This window comes from Agelaius tricolor, unplaced genomic scaffold, assembly GCF_023055355.1.
Source record: "Agelaius tricolor isolate 1412-34295 unplaced genomic scaffold, bAgeTri1.0.p SCAF_29, whole genome shotgun sequence".
Taxonomy (NCBI): Eukaryota; Metazoa; Chordata; class Aves; order Passeriformes; family Icteridae; genus Agelaius; species Agelaius tricolor.
This window is the reverse complement of record NW_027269289.1, coordinates 4,611,853-4,629,439: the sequence shown is the minus strand read 5'-3', so window position 1 is coordinate 4,629,439 and position 17,587 is coordinate 4,611,853. Positions and strand designations below refer to the sequence as shown.

Sequence of the window (17,587 nt, the reverse complement as noted above, 5' to 3'; positions counted from 1 at the left end):
TCTCTTTCTAGACAGGAATGAGTAGCTGGGAGACTGGGAAAGAAAGAGGAAAGGGTTGTCAATAATCAGGGAAGAAAGAGGAAAGGATTGTCAATGATCAGGGAAGAAAGAGGAAAGGATTGTCAGTGATCAGGGAAGAAAGAGGAAAGGATTGTCAATGATCAGGGAAGAAAGAGGAAAGGGTTGTCAATAATCAGGGAAGAAAGAGGAAAGGATTGTCAATGATCAGAAATTCAGGCAGTTACAGAATGGTTTTGGTTGGAAGGCCATGGGCAGGGATAGCTTCCACTGTTCCAGGCTTCTCAAAGCCCTGTCCAGCCTGGCCTGGAACACTTCCAGGGATGGGGCACCCACAACAGCTTAACAAATGTTCCATTTCTGTTTATGAAAAGGCCCTTTGGTGAGCTGGTGGCCATTTAAACAGCTCCCTAATCCAGTGCAGGCTCTCAGAAAGGCCAGCAGTGGTTGGCAGCACCTGAGATGGATGAGGTGGCTCCTCTGCTTTCACCAGGAGCAATTTATTTACAGGGTGAGGCTGTCAGCCCTGCATGAGCGCTGCCAAAGCTGCCAGGAGGAGCTTTTGTTGGGTTTCTATTCCCAGCTTCAGCCAAAGCAGCCCTGCCTGGGCCATGGCTTTGTTCTGAGGAGAATGAGGTGGTCCAAGGCAGCTCCTGCTCTCTCTTGGTGCTTCCATGTCTGGATGGTGCTGTGTGGGACGGCTTGGAGCAGAAATGAGAAGTGCAAAGGTGGTGGGATGGAACCCAGGACATTGCTCTGGCTGCCCTGGAGGGCTCCAGACCCTGGCAGGGGCTCAGAGACCTTGGCACAGAGTCACAAACACCTGTGCCTTTGATTGTAACCCATGGGAACAATTCCCAACTTTGTGTGAGCCACAAGAGTCTGAGTGGAATGACAGTGAATTTATCACGGGGTGAAAATGTAGAATTTTGGGGTTTTTAGAATGAGGGTTCAGGGGGCAGGATGGAGGGATTTGGGTGGAAATTCCTCTGGCTGCCCTGGAGGGCTCCAGACCCTGGCAGGGGGCTCAGAGACCTTGGAATGGAGTCAGAACCACCTGTGCCTTGGATTGTAACCCATGGGAACAATTCCCAGCTTTGTGTGAAGAGTTACAAGCCACAGGGGTTTGAATAGAATGACAGTGAATTTGTCACAGGGTGAAAAAATAGAATTTTGGGGATTTAAAGTGGGGGTTCAAGAGGCAAGATGGAGGAATTTGGGTGTGTTCTGCCTTTCTCCTTCTCCTTCTTGTCCTTCATCTTCTGCTGTGATGGTGGCACTTTGGGATTGGTTTAGAGTAGAAGCTCACTGTCTAACATAGGTATTGGGAAGTTATGGTAAATAAAGCACAGGCAGTTTTTAGTATAAAAAGCCAACACCACCCCAAGGGCAGGGACTGTGCCACAACCCCAACTGCTGGACAGATCTCAGCAGGTCAGAGAGAGAATGGAACAGATAAGAGCAAATAAACAACCTTGAAAAGCAGAGCTGAGGAATCCCAACTTCTTCTTCAAGCACGGGGCTGGGAAAAAAAGAGACTTTTTAATACCTCAGGAGCCATTCCAACAGCTTGGAACCCGAGAGTGGTGTTGCTTGTACCTCCATGGAGAATCAAAGCCTGATTTTTCTCTTTAGCTGGGAATTAGCTGGGGGAGTGACTCACTCTGCTAATGCTGCCTGCAGAATTATCCTGGCCACAGCAGCTTGGGCTCCTCACTCACTCTGCTCCACTTGCTCTTGGCCAAATTTAAGGTTTGTGATTCGGTTGCTTTTGCTGCGCTGCTTGCTAAGCTGCTGAGGGGATCAGCAAGAGAGGTGGGAGGAACTGTTGGGAAAAATCAGGGATTTCAGGGCATTGCCAGAATTCCAGAGCTCAGCCTGGCCTGGCTTGTGGCCTCCAGGAGAGATCAAACTCCATGAGCTTTGGATCTGCTGTCTGTGGCAGATTAATGTTTCTGTTCCTCTGGAGCCCACGGCTCAGAAACAATGACCTGGCGAGAGGCACATCCAAACAGTCCACGGAAAGGTCATGATAACAATTACAGGGGTGCAATAAATGCAATTAAGAATTCACAGCAGCTGATTCCTCGCTAAGGGTGCAGAGATCCCATTTTGGAGAGGAGCAGAGGTCAGGCAGCAGAAGGGTGAGGAGCATTTTTGATGTGGCAGGGAATGAATTCCCTGCCTCGAGCAGGGTGAGTGTCCCTCTGATCCCTGCTCAGGGCTGGGCAGGAGCAGGGATCAGCACAGATTATGGAGAATCCTCCTTATACACCTGCCCTGAGGGCTGGCAGGTGGAAATCTGCAGGATTTGGTGCTGTGGAGGGGCAGAGACGTTCACCAAAGCCCAGTGATGGTGAAAGTCCTTGGGGAGAGGGAGCAGCAGCAGGATGGGGGAGGCTCCTCTGCAAGGAGGGGAAGGTGCTCACCCTCTGTGGCTTCAGCAGCTCATTCCTGGGCAGGAAGGAGCGGGATGGGAGCATTCTGGGGTGAAAGGAGCAGGATGGGAGCATTCTGGGGTGAAAGGAGCAGGATGGGAGCATTCCTGGGTAGAAAGGAGAGGGATGGGAGCATTCCTGGGCTGAATAGAGCATTGCTGGGCAGAAAGGAGCAGGATGGGAGCATTCTGGGCATAAAGGAGCAGGATGGGAGCATTCCTGGGCTGAATTAATCAGGATGGGAGCATTCTGGGGTGAAAGGAGCAGGATGGGAGCATTCCTGGGTAGAAACGAGAATGGGAACATTCTGGGCATAAAGGATTAGGATGGGAGCATTCCTGGGCTGAAGGGAGCAGGATGGAGGCATTCCTGGGCTGAATGGAGGGGTGGGAGCATTCTGGGGTGAATGGAGTGGGAATGGGAGCATTCTGGGGTGAAAGGGGCAGGATTGGAGCATTCTGGGGTGAATGGAACAGGATGGGAGCAATCTTGGGCTGAAAGAAGCAAGATGGGAGCATTCCTGGGCTGAATAGAGCATTGCTGGGCAGAAAGGAGCAGGATGGGAGCATTTTGGTCTGAATGGAGTGGGAATGGGAGCATTCCTGGGCTGGATGGAACAGGATGGGAGCATTCCTGGGCTGGATGTGGCATTCCTGGGCAGAAAGGAGCAGGAAGGAGCATTCCTGGGCAGAATGGAGTGGGAATGGGAACATTCCTGGGCTGGATGTGGCATTCCTGGGCAGAAAGGAGCAGGATGGAGCATTCCTCACTCCACAGGCTCTCTCTGCCTCGCTGCAGGCCTGTTCCTGCAGCTCTGCCAAAGGGTTTGTAGCTGCATCCTCTGCTGTGCAAAGGCAACGTTTGGCTGCCAAGGTGATGGTGTAACTGAGATTGAAGGCCTGTGTGTGTGCAAAACCCTGCAGGGTTTGAAATGGGAGTAGGAACAGTCGTCCTCAATCTGCTCTTTTTGTGCTGTTGGATGAATCTCAGGGGGAAATTCGAAAAGAAAACACATTTCCCGTGCCAAAGGTAAATGCTGGGACATTTCTGGGGGCAGTGGTGGTGTTTGCAGGGCAAGATTGGTCCCCCAGTGCTGGATGAGGGGGTTTGGGCACAGCCCATCACCTCCATCAATGCCAGGGCTGAGGAAGCAGCTGGGATTTATGTGCCTGGCTTTGGATCCACAGCAGAGCTGGAAAAGGGACCCCAGTGCCTGGGACCTCAATCTTCTGCTGGAAAAAGGATCTCAGTGCCTGGGACCTCAATCTTCTGATGGAAAAGGGACCCCAGTGCCTGGGATCTCAATCTTCTGATGGAAAAGGGACCCCAGTGCCTGGGATCTCAATCTTCTGCTGGGAAAAGGATCTCAGTGCCTGGGACCTCAATCTTCTGCTGGGAAAAGAACCCCAGTGCCTGGGATCTCAATCTTCTGCTGGAAAAAGGATCTCAGTGCCTGGGATCTCAATCTTCTGATGGAAAAGGGACCCCAGTGCCTGGGATCTCAATCTTCTGATGGAAAAAGGACCCCAGTGCCTGGGATCTCAATCTTCTGATGGAAAAAAAGATGCCAGTGCCTGGGTTCATCAATCTTCTGCTGGGAAAAGGATCCCAGTGCCCGGGGGGTTCTTAATCTTCTGCCCATCTCAGCACCCCAGGGGAATGGAGCCTTTCTCCAATCCTCTGCTGGTGCTGCCCAGGGCTGGGAGGCTCAGCTTGGAGTGGGGATAGGCAAGGAGAGCTGTCAGTGCTGCCTGGGGCTGGCTCCTGGTGCTGCTGCTCTGGGGTGCTCTGGGATGATGTGGGATGATCTGAGATGTGGGAGCTGCTCTGGGATGATGTGGGTTGCTGTGGGATGTGGGAGCTGCCCTGGAATGCTGCTCTGGGATGTGAGAGCTGCTCTAGGATACTCTGGGATGCTCTGGGATGCTGTGGGAGCTGCTCTGGGGTGCTGTGGGAGCTGCTCTGGGATGCTGTGGGAGCTGCTCTGGGATGCTCTGGGATGCTCTGGGATGCTCTGGGGTGCTCTGGGGTGCTCTGGGATGTGGGAGCTGCTCTGAGATGCTGTGGGAGCTGCTCTGGGATGCTCTGGGATGTGGGAGCTGCTCTGGGATGCTCTGGGATGCTCTGGGATGCTGTGGGAGCTGCTCTGGAATGCTCTGGGATGCTCTGGGATGCTGTGGGAGCTGCTCTGGGATGCTCTGGGATGTGGGAGCTGCTCTGGGATGCTCTGGGGTGCTCTGGGATGTGGGAGCTGCTCTGGGATGTGGGAGCTGCTCTGGGATGCTCTGGGATGCTCTGGGATGCTCTGGGATGGAGTCGCTCCCTGCTGTTAACCCCTGGCTGCCCTGTTTGCCCCTCTCCAGGGGCACCCTGCAGGCTCCCTCTCTGTGGTGGGCTGTTTGTTTGGCAGCAGTTTCACCTTTGTTCCTGAGCCTGGAGCAGGGCTGGGCAGAGGCAGTGTAATTAAAGTTTGTTCAGACAAAGCTCAGTGACGAGATGCAGTGTTGCTGAATCCACAAGGGGCACAATTAACTGATAAGAGTAAACTAATTGTTATTCATATTAAATTAGGGCACAGGTGATTTGGAAAATCTATAGACACTCCCATATGCTTTGCAGTTTTGCATTGCAGATTATGGTTTTATAAGGCCCTTCTGGGATTCGGATTAGAGAGGCAAAGTGAGGAGCTGTATCTAAACTGAGCACACTCCTTCCTGATTAACTACATGATAAAAACATAAATGTGACCATCAGAGGATTTGTCACTGTTTGCATACTAATTTTTCTTTTCCAGGCATGAACACAACAGGTTTTTTTTAATACATCCCAGTGATTTTGTTTAGTGGCAGCTTGGTAAAGCCAGACAGGGTGACGTGGTTGCTGTGTTGTCACATAAGAGTTTGGAGCTGGAGGTTGAGAGGAATGAGGGATTTGTGTTTCCAAACCAGCTGTGGGGCTGCTGGGAGACAAAACCAGATAAATGAAACAATGGGAAGGATTCCACTGATTGATGAATGGAAAAAGAGATTTTCTTCTACAAATAAACTGTAGGTTTGCTGATCAATGAAATTGGACATTGAAAGGTGAAAGGAACAATGGGGAAGAAAAACCCCTAAATTCCATAAGAATTAAAAATTAAAAGGCAGGGTTATACATGAGAGGGAAATCTCTGGGATCAGGTGTTCTGGGAAGTCTGAACCTCTCAAGTACCTCAGAAATGGGGAAAGAGAGAAGGGAAATGTGGCTGGAAATTGGGATAAAAAGGAGGCTGAGTCCTCCAAAAATTGCAGACACCCCAGGGGAATGGCCCATGGCCTCTGCCTTGATTGGAATAAAGCCAAAGGACTCCTCTGTCTCCTTTTTGGACATCAACCCCTGGTGTTTGTGGGTGAATTTTCCTAACAAGGTTAACAGCAGGGAATGGCAGGGACATGCCTGCCTCAGGAGCTGGTTCACGCTCTCTGTGGATATTTGCAGATCTGTGCTCACCCTGCCAGGATGAGGTGAGGCTGCAGAGAGGTGCAGTCTCTCCACACAGCCTGGGAAAGCCAGGCTGGAGCTTTTGGAGCAGTTCTGTATCAGGCTCCGTTGGTTTAAAACATCTCTGAAATGAATATTTATAAATGGGACACGAAGAAAGAATCTAAATTGCTTGTGTGATCTTGGGACGTGAGATATTATGATTATTTATGCGCTTCTATGTCTTGCTTTATCAGTTCATTGTGTTGCAATCCCAGAGTGTCACAAGCTGCTCTTGAAGAAGGTTCTCTTTCAGTTAGAGGCAAAACTGCCTGGAGAAGCAGTGGTGGGAAATGTGGGGACAGCAGGGCAGGAAATGGGGCAGAGGATGAGCCCAGAGCCCAGCTGGGGTGTTGAGGGAAAGAGAGATGCAGGCTTGGACGGGCTGCTGACCCCTGAAAACAAAGAGTCTGTGACCTTTATCATCCTGAGGTCCCCATTTGGAGTTGTCTCAGCACACCCACTGTTGGGGAAGATGAAACAGGAAAGCCTTATAAAAATGATTGTCTGGGAAAAGATTTGGAGAATATGGAAACTATAAGTGAGATTGAAATGAAAGCAAGCTTTGAGATCCCTCAGTTACTGAACAACTGGAAAACAATGGTGTGGCTGCTGAAGGTGATCCCCTTTTGATGGAACAACACCCTCTGCTTGCAGACAGGCCCAAGGGTCAGAGCAGACCCTACAGCTTGGCAGAAGGGGCCCAAAGAGGAGTTTGTAGGGTTTAAAATGTAGCACAGGATGGTAATGTAATGATTCTTATAGGCTGTATGGAAATGCTGTAGGATTTGTATCTTGTACTAGATTGGTCAGTGAGAATCAGAATATTCAACACAGAAGAAGATTTATTGTATTGTAACGGGAACCTCGCTCTCTTACCCCTTTTACTCTCATGCCCTTCTACTCTCTTACACTTTTGCTCCCTCATCTTTTTACTCTCTCACCCTCTCATCCTCTCTCCCCCTCTCTTCTCTCAGTCCTGCTCTGAGCTGTGCCTGGCAGCTCCCAGCAGGGCCCTGCACCCAGGCCCTTTGCAATAAACCCCAAGTTCCAGCCCTGGCTGCAGAGATCTCTCGTCTCCGTCCGTCCCAACCGTGCTACCCTGTGACCGTGCTCACAGGGGTCCCAGGATGAGGGAAGAGATGAGGATCTGACTCCATCTTTCAGAAGGAGACAGTTGGTCAAGAGCCAAAAAACAATTTATTAGAAAAATAAAAGAACAAAGAAACTAATGGCTTTTGTGGGCTGCTTTAACAGAGGCAAGAACCTCTTTCACCTGGCTCGGGTTTTCTCTGTAAAGAGTTTTGTTATTTTGCCTTTTATTAAAACTTTTCTGTTTCCAACGCTACCACAAAAGCCATCCTGCTGATTTTATGCCATCTAAGGTGGCTGAGCTATCTTGGGTGTGATACAGATCTCCAAGAGCTTATGAGACCTGGCTTGAGAAGACCATAAATCCCTCTGTCCATGGGGAGCCCCAGGCACAGCTCTCATCCCCTGGGCTCTGAGCTCTGCAGGCTCAGAGTCTCAGCAGGGCAGGGAACAGGGGGTTTGTGTTGGGCTGAGGTGCCTTCACTGGAGGAAATCCTGGTGGGAAATGCCAGGCTGGGGCTGGATTGCAGGGGAGAGCACCACCTGCTGATCCAGCACCACGGCTCCTCTGCTCTTCTCTGCCTCTCACCTGCTCCTGAACGTGCTGTGCGCTGCTGTGAAGCATCCTGAGAGCTGCACCCACAGATCAGGGAACAGAAACCTCCTCCATCCACTTCCAGAGCTTTGCAGGTGTGGCCAGCTCCTCCCTGGTGCTGGGGAAGAAAGTGGGGAATGTCTGTGTGCCTGTCCTGAGCCTGCTGGTCTGTGGCCCTTGGTGAGCAACAGGGTTAGGGTTATGAGGACAGCCAGCACAGCAGGTGCTTGTTGAAGGGTGCTCTTGCCCAGGGTGCAAATGACAACCAAAGCAGGAGCAAGGATCTGTCCCAGAGAGTGGGAGGGACTGGGAGGGTTGAAGGGAGCACCATAAACACTGGGCTGGGGGGTTTGGTGGGATGGAGGGTGAACACAATTTGTTAGTTTGGTTTCCGGGTGTGAGCAGCTACAAACACTGTGGGAAGAAGGGGAGTGGTGTTAGTTTGGCAAAGTGGCCAGAATTTGGCATTCTTTTCCTCCCACAACCTCTGGGTTGTCATGCAGGTGAGAGGGACCATCAAGTGACACAGAGACCCACAGAGGCATTGCTCCATCCCTCTGGATGAGAATTACAGCATGAGGCACCCAGAGCTGCTCCTGGTGATCAGAGCAGCAGAACAACCATGCAAAGACATTGCCCTGGCATTTCTTACAAAGACACTGCCCTGGCATTTCCCAAGGCTGTCCCTTTGAACCAAGGGCAAGGCTGGGTCTGAGGAGCTCAGGGCTGGGTCTGAGGAGCTCAGGGCTGGGTCTGAGGAGCTCAGGACTGGGTTTCAGCATCTGGCCCATGCCACTGCTCTCCTGTTTCTGCAGGCAGTCCTGTCTCCAGTCCTGCACAAGGTGACGATGGCCTGGGGAAACTCCCTGAGGGGAGGAAGAGGAGGCAATGCTGTGGGGTGTGAAGCTGTGGCTGGGGCAGCAGCAGAGGCTGACAGCCAGGTGAGGTGCAGTCAGGGATCTCTCCAGCTGCTCCCAGCCCCATGTCTGTGTGTGCCCTGCTGAAGCACACTGTCCTGGATTGCCAAAAACATTGTGTTCTGTTTGCCGTGTGCATGGCAGCTGGCTTCTGTTCAGTGGGCAGTTTGCCTTATCTCTTCCACACCCACTCCTCCCTCTGGGAGACACCTGCTGATAACAGCTATGGAATGTCCCTGCATGGCTGATAAGAACTACAGCATCCCATTGGGAGATGTGACCCCGGGGGGAGGAGCCAAGCATTCCTGCCTGGATATAATCTGGGGATTCTGGAACACCAGCCAAGCATTCCTGCCTGGATATAATCTGGAGATTCTGGAACACCAGCCAAGCATTCCTGCCTGGATATAATCTGGAGATTCTGGAACACCAGCCAAGCATTCCTACCTGGATATAATCTGGAGATTCTGGAACACCAGCCAAGCATTCCTACCTGGATATAATCTGGAGATTCTGGAACACCAGCCAAGCATTCCTGCCTGGATATAATCTGGAGATTCTGGAACACCAGCCAAGCATTCCTACCTGGATATAATCTGGAGATTCTGGAACACCAGCCAAGCATTCCTGCCTGGATATAATCTGGGGATTCTGGAACACCAGCCAAGCATTCCTACCTGGATATAATCTGGAGATTCTGGAACACCAGCCAAGCATTCCTGCCTGGATATAATCTGGAGATTCTGGAACACCAGCCAAGCATTCCTGCCTGGATATAATCTGGGGATTCTGGAACACCAGCCAAGCATTCCTACCTGGATATAATCTGGAGATTCTGGAACACCAGCACGGCTTCTGCACTGGATTGCCCAGAGGAACAGCAGCTGCCTCTTGCCCTGGATCTCCAGAGGCAGAGGCTGCACCTTTCTCCAGGATCCCTGCTCCAGCAGAACCAGCCCTGGCACTGCAGGAGGGCTGAGCCACAATTCCAATGGTTCTGCTGCCAGCACCCTGACCCACAGGGTGTCAGGCTGGGTTCTGACTCTGGCAGTGTTTTAGTTACTGCATTGTTTATTTTATCTTTTTATTTTCTTCCCTATTAAAGAACTGTTATTTCTTGCTCCCATTTTTTTGCCTGAGAGCCCCCCCTTAATTTAAAATTTATGAAATTCAGAGAGAGGGAGTTTACATTTTTCATTTTAGGGGAGGCTCCTGCCTTCCTTAGCAGGCACCTGTGTGTTCAAACTAAGACACATACCCTGCTATTTACTGAGGACTGGCCCTGGTGCTGTTCCCTCGCCCCTCACAGCCCTGGCTGATGAGCTGGTTGTTCACTGGAGAGAGGCACCACTCCTGTCCATGCCTGGCTCCGAGCACAGACACTCCCAGCACTGCCAGATGGCAAACACAGGGCGAGGAGAGCAGGGAGCTGCAGCTCTGCTTCCTCACAGGAAAAAAGCCTGGAGGGAGCGAGCCTGCCCTGGCCCTGCTGCTGCCTGGCTGTGGAGTTGGGAAGGACAAGACAGAGCAGGGTCAAGGACTGAGCCCTGAGCCCCAGGGTGGCTGGGGCAGTGCAGGGTGTGGGGCTAGGAGTGTCTCCTTTAGGTTTGCACGTGCCTCCAGCCCTGTGGAAACAAACCTTACATAAACGTAGCCAGAAGCACAGCATTAATATTTAAAAAAATGACATTTAAGGTATTGGATGTGTGCTGTGCTCTCCAGCAGTGTCTCTGTGTTTGCGTGTGCGCACTCACGCTCCGGGCTTTGTTTTCCTTTTATAGTGGATTGTTGTGTGTATGTGTTTTACTCGGGGTGTTCTGTGCTATAATAAGAAGGGAGAGGGAGCAGGGAAATGCTGCTCTGTTTATACACACTGCTGTCAACAGCGATGCTGCCTCTTCCAGACTCACATCCTCCCTGAAGCTCCTGGATCCAGCCAAAGATTTCCCCCCATGATCCCAGGATCCTGCAGGACCGCCTGAGCCTCTCCTCCCATTCCCTCTCCTGGAATTTGGCCCAGGGGAGCGTGGCACAGCCCCGTGCAGTGTGCAGACAAGTGGATATGTGCAGGTTCAAAGGGACAACCTTGGGAAATGTCAGGGCAGTGTTTTTGCATGGTTGTTCTGCTGCTCTGATCACCAGGAGCAGCTCTGGGCGCGTCACGCTGGGGTTTTTGTCCACAGGGATGAAGCAATGCCTCTCTGTGTCCCTCCTGAGCTTCCTTGATACTTTTCCCAATGTTTTCCACCTTTGTGAGTCTTCTGAGGCTCTGGTGCAGGACTCAGCCTGAAATGTTACTGCTCACCCATAATTTTATAAATCTCAGGTGTAGCACATCTCCTTCCCCTCCCCCCTGAATTTTGATGTGTTTAGGTTTTGTGGCAGGAGCATTTTTATGCCTCTTCTCATTTTTTTCCCCTGAAATATTCACTGAATTTGCCCTTTTCTCATTCTGATATGGGCCTCAAGGGACAGATCACTCCTATCCATCTCCAGCATGCCATAACAGCCTGGGACACGCTGGAAAAGCACTGGGTCTGAATCCACCCTTTTGATATAAGTGGACATTATGCATTTTTAATAGACATGGAGCTCAGTGAAACCCTTAGTACTAGCTGAGCTGGCACAAAATTCCCAGGCAAGGAGTCTTTGGAGCTGATCTCTCCCTAGGTACCTTGCAGAAAATGAGACCAAGGACAAAAAAAGGCCACGTTCCCTTTGATTGCAGGAGCTGCTGTGTTTTGCAGGAGCAGGAGCTGCCTGGCTGTGCATGAAGGACTCTGGGCTGGCAGTCCTTGTTCATCCTGTTGTTCCACAGAGTAGGTGCAGCTTGCAGGGAGAGGCTGCTGAAAGCTCCATCCTTCCAGCATCACCTTGGTCTGGAGGCATCATCTGCCTGCTTTGTCCAGCCCAGGCTCAGCAAAGCTCATTTCCACCTGAGGCAGGGGTGTGGAGCCCTCCAGCTCACCCCACTGCAGGAATAGGGAATGTGGGAATCCCTGTGCCTCAGAGGGTGCAGCTGGGCTTTGTCAGTGAGCCTGATCATTTGTGGGTGATGTTTGGATTTCCAAACTTCTCAGCAGAAATCTCTGCATCCCCTGGAGATGCACAGGTGAAAGCTGGAGTCTGAATGCTGTGGGTTCAAAATCAAAAGATCCAGTGAAAATGGTGGGAATGCCTGGTGAAGATCCCTGAGGCTGCTCCACGCTCTGGATCCCAGATCCCTGTGTACTCCAGCTTTCCCCAGTCACCAGAATGATGGGGTTTGTTTTTGTTTTTTTTTTTTTACTTTGTTCTTCCTTTTTTGGTGAAGCATAAGTAAATCTGTCTATACCTACAGGTTTCCATGGCACTGTAACCTTACAGAGAGGGAGCAGCAGGGGAGGATCCGTGGATCTGTGCACGTCCACTGTGCAACAGGGAGAGATAAATGGGGGTACTTGGAGAGGGGTGATGTGGTTGGAAGCAGCTCAGGACAGGTGAAAGGTGCCTCATCCCCAAGCTCAGCAGTGACTTTTGGCTCAGGTTAAACTGCCCAGCTGCCATTTGGAGATACACTCACTATGGTGCTCAGCCTGCTGAGCAGGATCAGCTGCTGAAGGGCAGGATCAGGAGATGAGACCTTTGCTCTCCCTGTCCCCTGAAGCTCTGCCTCCTCCAAGTGATCCCCAAGGAGGAAGGGAGCATCCCTGTGGTTCTGTGCACGGATAGAGGTCACACACAGGTCCCGTGTGCCTGCTGGGCTGGGTGCAGGTGTCACAGCTCAAGGGCAGCCCTAGGCACATCCAGAGCCTCCTTCCCATGGGAAAACGCTCCTGCTGCCCTTTGTCCAGTGCCAGGACCCTTGGGCAGCGCCCAGGAGGGACATGGGGGTGCTCAGTGCTTGGGTGGGGATGCCTGAGCGGGCTGTGGGAAGGCTGGTGCTGCAGGGAAGGGCAGTGGGGTGAGGTGTAAGGAGGGCTGCCCGCTGCTCCCAAAGCCTGGCTGGGCTCAGCTGGGAGCCACCAGCACGAGCACGGGCAGAGAGGAGCTGAGGGGGCTGCTCTGAAGAGCTGGAAGTGGAGCAGAGCTCTGCCTGCCACCCTGGGGGCTGGAGGGGACCCCCACACCCAGCACATGGTCACCTTCTGAGCTTCCTCTGAGCAATGCTGAGCCCCCTCCCCAGCCAGAGCCTCTCCATCCCCATGCCATGCCATGCCATGGATCTCATCCCATCCCAGCTCATTTCATCCCATCCCATGGATCCCATCCCATCCCATCCCATCCCATCCCATCCCATCCCATCCCATTATCCCATCCCATTATCCCATCCCATTATCCCGTTATCCCATCCCATATCCCATCCTCATACCATTATCCCATCCCATTATCCCATCCCGTTATCCCGTTATCCCGTTATCCCATCCCCTCTCTCCCCGGTCCCGCGGCCGCAGCTCGGGCTGTGCTCAGGGTGAGCAGAGCGGATCCAATTCCTCGCGGGGCCCTTTCCCTGCCGCTGTCGCAGGGAGCGGTGCCCCTGCCGGAGCGGGATCAATTGGTACAGACCATTCCCAGAGCATCCCCTCCTCTGGCAGCCAGAGCTGCCGGCGCTGCTCTGGATACAAAGCAGCCACGCTCTGGCTCCTTCCTCCCGCATCCCGCTGGCCTCCTCCTCCTCTTCTTCCTCCTCCTCCTCCTCCTCCTCCTCCTCCCTGTTTGCTCGCTCTCTTTCTCCCCCGAACGCCAGGCTGCAGAAGGCAGAGCTGCGAGCCGGAGAACAGCGAGGAGCTCCCCGAGGCTGCTCCTGGCCGAGGGAAACGCGGGCAGGGATGCGATGAAGCAGCGCCGTGCTTGCTGCCTGGATTAAGAAAGAAAACATTTAGAAAAAAACCCAAACACCTAAACAAAGCGAGAAAAGCACCACAAAGCCGGACGCAACAAACGAGGCGGAAAGGGGGGAGAGAGAAAGAGGCGGAGGTTGCTGGATGGGCGAGGAGCCGCTTTGAATCGTGCCTCTGTTCGCAGGGATTAGAGCATGAATGGGAGACGCTTCCCGGCCGCGATGGAGACAGAAGGCGGCTCCGGCTGTGCTCACAAGGTAACTCTGGCTGCCTCCCCTGGCTGCATGGCCGAGCCGAGCAGGACACGCGTCCTTTATGCCCAGGGTGTGTGTGTGTGTGGGTGCCGCGGGCAGGGCACGGCAGGGAGCAGGAGATGCTCGGAGCGGTTTTTCCCAGCCCTCCCAGCGCAGTGAGAGGACGCAGAGCGGGTCCGGGGGGCTGCGGTGCTCTGGAGATTCACTTTGCCCCCCCTTTGCCTGAGGACACCGAGCTGCCTTCCCCGGGGATCGCTCCAGGAGCTCCCAGCATCGCCCTCCCGACCCTGCGCTGCCCCGGGGTCCCTCGCTGGCCCCGCATCCTCCCGAGCATCCCTGCACAATTAGGGGAGGGAGGTGAGAGGCCGCCCGGAGTTGCTGTTCCCCTCCCTTGGTCATCCTCTGCCTTTTCTTAGCACAGCAGAGGGATGGGATGCAGGAGGAGGGGGAACTGAAATCGCTTTCATCCGTGCCAGCAGCGCCGGGAGCCAACTTTGAGGCTGCTTAAAGGGAAAAGCTTCCCAAGTGGTGTCTTTTTCTTGGGGAAGAGGAGATGGCTGAGCAAGGCTTTGCCGTCTGAGGAGGGATGTCTGTGTTGTGGTGTGGAGTGGGAGTGGATGAAAGCCAGTGGTTGTGAGGGAGAAAGTCAGGGCTGATCAATGAAGCTGCCCACAAATTATGCTTTCCTCTCCCTGCTGGGCCTCTCTCTGACTCAGTTCCTGGGTCTCTGACCGTGAAACTCCGAATTTCTCTCAGCCAGAGCAGACAGCACAACTTCAAACAGGGCTGGGAGGTGCCTTCAGCCAGATGTTTGGGAAAGCCCCGAGGAGAGCCTGATGTTGGCAGCTGTGGAGCCCCTCCCCAGTCATCCCCAGCGAGCAGAGCTCCTGCCTGGCCATCCCTCACTGCCTCGGGCAGGATCCTGCTGCTGCCACATCCATTTGCTCCCATTCCCCTCCTCCCCTTGCCTCCAGGGGCTGCTCGATGGCTCCTGGCACGGGGTTAGGAAGCGTTTGCTTTGATTACTGAAATAACGACGTGTCCCACAAGTCCCCACTGGTTTGAACACATCCTGAGCCCCAGAGTGCCACCGGTCCCTGTAGCAGCCTGGATGTGCAGGAACAGTGATGCAGGAACATTCAGGGAGTTTGTGGCCCAATGTGAGGGACTGGCAGGGACTCTGGAGTCTCTTGCACTGCTCTGCACACACTCGGATTTTTTAGTGTCCCTGAGCATCCCCCTCAGTGAGTGGAGTCACCAGGATTGGGCTGGAAGGTCACAAGGGCTGGGATTTCTTGGCTTGCCTGGCAGAGATGGGGCTGAAAGGGTGTGGAGAGGAAAATGGAGGCACTGGGGAAACGGTGGGGAAAATATCTTCTTTCTGTGTGAAACTCCAAACTCTGGTGTCTGTGCCAGCCCCGAGGAATGTAGATGATGTTCTGGTGAAGGAATTCAAGAATTAGGAATAATATTTCTCCCAGCAGGGTTAATTCTGTGGCAGGGGCTTTGGAAATGGCCAAAGCCAGCAGGACAGTGGCTGTTGCTATAATGGGAAGGCAGCTGATCAATAATTTTATTTTCCTGTTTGAATATTTATGGGTGTGGGGAAGGCAGAGGAAGAAACGTGCAGTCTGTGATGTTGGCTCTGGGCGCGTTCCCACTCCAGCTGGATTACAAATCCCTTCCTGCACCCCTCCATGGGCATTCCTGGGGGGATCCCAGCAGTGCCCTGGCAGCTTCGGGGTGCAGAACAGGGGACACAAACCTCATGTTTGGCTTCTCTGGGGCAGAAAAGCCAGAGGGTCTCCATGAGGGTCTCCCTCCGTGCAGGAGTCCCCAAGAGAAGAGAGGGAGCTTTCCCACCTGGCTTCCCAAAGTTTCCTGACCCATCAGGGTGGCTCAGAGTGCACAAAGTGCCCCAAGCCTGGCAGGGGCTGTCACCCTGTCTGTGTCACAGCTGGCACAGGGCAGTGCCACCAGAGCCCAGCCAAGCTCAGGGGTGCTGGATCTCCTCTTCCCTGCCCGTTTGTGGTGCATCTTCCCGGGGTTTCTCTGCAGTTGTGCCCCTCAGAGTGCAGGGCTGGTGGGGTTTCAGCATCCCCAGCCCTGCTGCATCCTCCTGGCAACCCTCAGGGACATCTGGCCTAAGCTCACCAAGAATCCTTCCAGGACCAAAGTGTGAGCACACGCTCCCTCCTTGGCCAGAGCCGGCTGTTCCCTGCCAAAACGCTGCTTTCTGAACCCAAAACAGGGCATCATCCACCCCTTCAATCTCTTCCAGCCCTCTCCTGTTGCCACAGCACAAGCCGTGGGAAATGACAAGAGCTGTCTTAAAAAGGGACACCAGGGCAAATGCTGCATTTCATTTTTCAGTGGGTTTTGAAGACTTGCCTTTTGAGATGATTTTGCTCGCTCTTGCCCTTGTTCTATTTCTACTGGCTCAAAAAAAAAAAAAAAAGTTGTGCAAAAAAAGCAATTTTTAGTTCGTCCAACAAAACCCAGTGGGCAGATCTGAATCCAGAGGAGGACAGGATGTGGTCCTTTCTTGCATTTCTGTGCATTTTCTCTGGCAGGGATGAGCAGTGCCAGAGGCTGCCTGGATTCCAGGGCTGCTTTTCAGCAACATCCCTGACCTCTGGGGATGCAGCGAGCCTTGGTCAGCATCTTCCTCTGTGGCCATGCCCTCAGTGGTTCCCTCACCCTCCACTTTTCCTGCAGGCCTTCATTTCCTGCCTCAAAAAGTTCAGTGGGCAGCAGCTGCAAGTTGTGTTTAGCTGGAGGAGCATTTGGGGGAGCTTTGATGTCTTGTGTCTTGCTGTGGTCGCCAGAAACTGATGCCTTGAGAAGACTGACCTAGAACAGAGGCTGGGCAGAGTTAAAGAATAAAGCAGGGATTTATTAAAAGGCCTCAATGGATGCACCTTGGGCAGCACAAGAGCCCAGCCAGGGCTGCACCCAAGATGAACCAAAATGGTCCCAAAATGAACCCAAGTTGAACAAAAATGGTCCCAAAATGAACCCAAGATGAATAAAAATGGTCCCAAGATGAATCCAAGATGAACCAAAATGGTGCCAAAATGCACCCAAGATGAACCCAAAATGGTCACAAGATGAACCCAAGATGAACCAAAATGGCCCCAAAATGCACCCAAGATGAACCAAAATGGTCCCAAAATGCACGAGCGCTCCCGGGGTCTCTCCCTTGGATCAGTTCTGCTCCATTTGCATCTTGCAGTTCATTGTCCCATTCCAGCTTTAGCCCCTGCAGTCCCATCCTTGTTTTTCTCTCTCCAGCCCACGGGGTTTGTGCTCCTGGGCTGAGATTTGGATCATTTGTCCTTGGTGCCCAGCTGGAGCAGGAATTGTTTTGTCTCCCTGCTCTGTGCCCAGAGCTCAGCATCCCCTGATGTGAACCCAGACCCACACACTAAAGCAGCACAGAACCTGAAAAATGCAAAAGCCAAAACCTGAGGCAGCAGCTGCAACCCACTCCAAGGCAAAGCTTCTTCTGGGATCAATGTCCCTGGAAGGTGCCTCTGTGGGTCCTTTTTCTCTGGGATGTGTTTTCTGCTCATGCTCTGCCTGTGGAGATCCTGGATCAGCCACCTGCCCGTGCTTTGCTGCTGTGGTGGCAGGAGGAGGGACCCATGCCAGGGGGGCTGAAGGGTGAGGATGGACTCTCCCTGTTCCTCCTGCATTCCTTGACTTTTTGTGTTTGGCTTGGCCATCAGGGCTGGATTCACCTCCAGGAGCTGAGGAGGGATTCTCTGAGCAGACACCATGGGGTGGGGCCCATCATTAATCTCCATCTCCTGCTGGAGACACAAGGAGCAGCCCCAAGTGCTGGCAGTGAGTCCCTGGGGAGTACATCCTGCTCCAGCTGTGCTGGGAACCCCACACTCCCAGGGAATGAGAGAGTGGGCAAAGAATTCCC

The 17,587-nt window shown here is 53.0% G+C and overlaps 1 protein-coding gene across 4 annotated transcripts in view; it reads left to right on the top strand.

Annotated features, from left to right (window-relative positions):
* The first annotated feature begins 13,106 nt into the window (after positions 1–13,106).
* The window catches only part of B3GAT1 (beta-1,3-glucuronyltransferase 1), a 44,283-nt gene continuing 39,802 nt past the window's right edge, over positions 13,107–17,587 (top strand). The window contains exon 1 of one of the 4 annotated variants that reach the window (XM_071449676.1): positions 13,107–13,656. The gene's annotated coding sequence lies outside the window, so the exon portion shown is untranslated. The remainder of the gene's footprint in view (positions 13,657–17,587) is intronic. The other 3 variants (XM_071449675.1, XM_071449677.1, XM_071449678.1) reach the window with 3 other exon arrangements.